Source organism: Arachis ipaensis, chromosome B09, assembly GCF_000816755.2.
Source record: "Arachis ipaensis cultivar K30076 chromosome B09, Araip1.1, whole genome shotgun sequence".
In the NCBI taxonomy this organism is placed as follows: Eukaryota; Viridiplantae; Streptophyta; class Magnoliopsida; order Fabales; family Fabaceae; genus Arachis; species Arachis ipaensis.
In genome coordinates, this window is record NC_029793.2 from 108,515,912 (window position 1) to 108,520,792 (window position 4,881).

General features: G+C 35.1%; 1 long non-coding RNA gene across 1 annotated transcript in view; it reads left to right on the forward strand.

Annotated features, from left to right (window-relative positions):
• The window catches only part of LOC110267028, a 14,457-nt gene continuing 13,160 nt past the window's right edge, over positions 3,585-4,881 (forward strand). Inside the window, exon 1 of the long non-coding RNA XR_002354336.1 lies at positions 3,585-3,596. This is a non-coding gene — a long non-coding RNA (uncharacterized LOC110267028). The remainder of the gene's footprint in view (positions 3,597-4,881) is intronic.

The following is a 4,881-nucleotide window of genomic DNA, read 5'->3' on the forward strand; positions in this document are numbered from 1 at the left end:
AGATACGGACGAAAAATGCTATTCACATAATCCATGAATACTGCAAGAGCATTAGTTAGTCCAAAGGACATAATTGTATACTCATAATAACTGTACCTAGTCATAAAATCAGTCTTAGCTATGTCTGATTCTCTTACCCGAATCTGATGATAACCCGACTGTAAATCTATTTTTGAAAACATCGTAGCCCCCTTTAACTGACCCATCAAGTCGTCAATTCGAGGAAATAGATACTTATTCTTGATGGTAATTTTGTTTAGCTGCCGATAATCCACACGAAATCTCATCCCACCATCTTTCTTCTTTACTGATAGCACTGGGGCTCCCCATGGTAATGCGCTCAAACGAATGAACTTCTTTCCTAGTAACTCATCCAACTGCTTCTTTAACTCTGCAAGCTCCATTGGCAATATTCGGTAAGGCACTATAGAAATTGGTCCAACTCCCAGTACTAAGTTAATAGTGAATTCTATATTCCGCTGAAGGAAAAACTCAGGTATGTCTTCTGAAAACACATCAGAAAATTCTTGTACCACCGAAATTTATCTCAAGTCTTGTTTATTACCGTTTGAGCTTGCCGCTAATAAAACATACCCCTCACCTTCACTCCCATTACAAGTAGCTTTTATAGAATTCAGATAATAACTGTGGGATATAATTGGTCTAGTAGATTTATCATTAGATAGGATAATAGCAGTCTTCTCATAACAATTAAGAAAAACATGGTGTATACACAACCAATCCAATCCTAGAATAATATCTAATCATTGTAAAGGCAAACAAATCAAATCGTGTATGAAAGTTCTATCCTTGATGTCAAAAGACACTTGTCGGCACATCAAATTGGTCAAAGCATTTTGAGATGTGGGTGTGTGAACAATTAAATCATATTCTAGTTCTGAAAAGTCTAATCCCAATCTACGCACAATAGTTATTGATATAAAAGAATGTGTAGCATCCGAATCATACTATATAGTTAGAAGTTGAGTCTTGACATAACACTCACCTTGGATCAGGGTGTCCGAACGTGTAGTGTCATCAACCGCCATAGCAAAAACCCGTCCTTGTGGCTGAGGCTTGGATGCTTCCCGAGCAAGTCTTCTTGAATAATCTCTAGCGAAATTCCCAGGTCCATGATAGGTGTAACATGTCGGTAAAGAATTTCACAAAGATAGTCGCGTTGCAAGTATAGTTCTAAACCGACAATTAAACCTCAATCAAATTTAATTAGTTTGTCACTTAAGCAAATCCAATAAAATCAACCGAAGTATTTAAACCTCGGATCGTCTCTCAAGGAATTACAGGGAGGTGTACTTATAATTGGTTATGAAAAAGTGTATTTTTGGGGTTTTTTAAATGTTGAACAAGGAATGTAAAATGATAATAAAATAAACTAAAACTAAGAAAAGCTCTTAGCAAGGATTGATAAATAGAAGTCCTATCCTAATTATCATTATCAATTGTGATAGTAATTGCCTTTTGCTTTCACCTAGTTAACCTCTAACAATGAAGGTAAGTCAAGTGAGCAAAATCAACTTAGGTTCACAAGTCCTAATCAAAGACTAGATTTAGGGAAGTCTAAGCCAAGTAGCAAGTCTCAATTACCAATCAACAAAATACTTTTGACAACTCAAGAATCTCTAAATAATCAATCCAAGTTAAGAATGGAGAAGTCTAATTTAAAACCCAACCAAGCATTTTATCAAATACTTCGAAGGTATAAAAGAAAAACATAGAAAATTAACAAGGAATATTATACCTAAATAACCAATTACAAGGAATCCATACCAACAAATGAAGAAAGAAACAATGAACATAAAATACCTCAAATTGCATTAATAAGAATTTGAATCTAACATGGAGGATTCATAAACTACTTTAGCAAAATAAGAAAATCACAAAGAGAAATAGATAACTAAAGTATAGAATAAATAAGAGTAGAAGAGAGCTAAACCAAACCAAAGTAGAAATCTGAAATTAAGAATGACAAAGACAAAAAATCCTAAAAACCTAGAGAGAGGAGAGAGTCTCTCTCTCTAGAAAACTACATCTCAAAAACCTAAAATTATCAACAGTGAATGTATGAGAAGTCTGAATTGATCCCCCTCATTCTGCTTACTCTGCAGCCTCTAATCTTCATTTTCGGACTTGAAAATGGGCCAAAAACAGCCCAGAAATCGCCCCCAGCAATTTCTGATACGTTCAGCACGTGGCTCTGTCACGCGTACGCGTCGCCCACGCGTACGCGTACGCGTCGCTGCCAGCTTCTGAATTTCTCATCTTCTTATGCTCCTTCCACTTTTGCATGCCTCATTTCTATCCTTTAAGCCATTACTGCCCTATAAATCCTAAAAACACTCAACAAACATATCATGGCATCGAATGGTAATGAGAGAGGATTAAAATTAGCAAATTTAAGGCCAAAGAAGCATGTTTTCAATCATAGTACAAGATTAGGAAGGAAAATATAAAACATGCAATTTACATGAATAAGTGTGAGAATAATGGGTAAAATCTACTGAAATAAGTACAAGATAAACCATAAAATAACGGTTTATCAGTCCACCACAATAATAACAAACATCCAATCCTTGCTGACAAGGTCTGTTTCCGTGACTCTTTCCACACTGGCCATAGATAGGATGTAACTATGCCAGTTGTGGTCGTTTGCCGGTATCCTACCTCGGTTTACCATTGTTCCCGTTATTAGGACGAGTAAGAACGTTGCCACTTCAGTGGTTCCCACGTTGTGGTGATCCAATTTGCTTAAAATTCCTTCCCTGAAGGGCCATATATCGCCATTTGGTAGGCCTTCGTGCGATCCATCCATAGATGCATCACTCCTAGATGGTAGTAACTCCACTTCTGAATCCTCCTCTGGATCTTCTTCCTCTGATCCCTCTGGAATAGGCACTCTACTGGATAAACTGCTACTCCCGGCTTTCAATACAAGTTCATTGGCATATGCAGGACCTAAAGCTTCACCTAGCGGACTGAACTATGCCTGTAGCTTCTCGGTTGGTGATGGTGGTGCCGGAGGCATTGGAGGTATGATATCTGGAGGTGGATTTGGAAGGTATCCTTCGCTTGCGTCAGGCTCAAGTGCCGCCTGATGCTGAGGTTGGGCATGAATCGGTGGAACAAGAAACACATGACTGTGAGTCTGTGACTGGCAGGATGTATCCAAGAGAGAAGGAAGTCGTATGGTTGATCCGGCTCAAATTCAGGGCTATCTATAGAGTGTGAGAAGGATCTATTACATAGTATGTACAAACGAACACAAGGTTCTGCGCCCAAAACATAGTAGCTCCCGAATATCGGGTCCTCGTAGATATACAGAGGGTCAAGCTCATAGAATATTACGCCCGTCTCTATTTGAATGGGGTGAAAGGGGTAAGAACTTGGGGGTTCTGAATAAGGGTTTCCCATAATAGTATACTTTTTACCTTCTTTGAAATTAACAATTTATTTCTTCTCAGTTATAATAAAACGCAGTCAAAATCATTCCTCCCACACATATTATAGAGTATCACAAAATCTCAAACAAGCAGAAACAAACATAAACACACATATAGCAGTATCATTAGAGAAGTCATGTAGCAAACAAATATGATGCATGTCTATTTTTATACAGGCCATGAGCTCACGTGTTGATTGATTGTCCGTAGCCTGACAATATTTTCAAGGTTGGTGTTACGTACCGCCTTCATAGAGAAAGCATCCTTCCTGTCTCAAGTGGGAAATACGTATCACTATTCCCACTGAGCCTTATCCTTCGGGTTTCAAGTGGGCGTTACATATTGTCGTCTCCACTGAGCCTCATCCTTCGAATTTCAAATGAGCGTTATATATCACTGTCCCTACTGAGCCTCATGCACGATATCTCAATTGAGCATATATTTTTCCTTCCTGGCGAGATTGTGCTAAAAATCAAATTCTTTAATTCAAATAATTCAATATTCCTCAATCTTTTCCTTAAAATTTATTCCTTAAACCTTTAAACATTTAAACCTCAAACTTTAAACTTTAAACCTTAAATCTTAATCCTTAATTCTTAAACTTTAAACTTTTATTCCTCAATATTTTTCTTAACTTTTGATCATTCAATTTTCCAACTTTAACCTTCAGTTCAACTCATAAACAGCATTAAAATAAATTTATCGCAACCTCTATCAAAGGCATCTAAGATTCAAATAAAACATTCTAAGAAAATCTCAATTTTCCAAACTTATATTCAACAAATAATCAATTGCATACAAACACTTAAGCATAGATTCCAATCATTCAACATCGAATTTATAAATTAATTATTCAAAATACAATTCACAGATAATAATTTAGTTAAACCCTTGCCCTTTTTTAGATTCAAACTCGGATTTTCTCTTGAAACTTCTAATATCAATTTTTTACCTAGTTTTTAATTAAAAAAATTAAGTTTTTTCCATACATTATTTCAGAATCAAAATTATTAAAGAAAAAAGAAAATAAATAATAATTTTGCCTCAAATTCTTTTAAAAAAACTGATATAAAATAGAAAAATAAAAAAAACATTTTAATTGATTTAAAATTTTGGTGGAAATTTTTATTATAAAATTAATCACGGTCGAAGTTCAAATTAATGGAGTACGTTACGTAAGTTTTCTCTCTCATTTATGTTTCTATTTCTTTCCAGTTGAGTGGATTCGTAACTAATATATATGAATGAATGTATATATAAAAAAAGGAAGTTCCGCTGAACGGATTTGAAATATATATATATATATGAGGAGGTGGCTTAATGAAGCCGTGGCACTAAATGGAGTTATAATATTATTAAAATATTAATAGAAAAATAATTACTAAAATTAAATATATTAAATCAAATGTATATATTTTTTGGA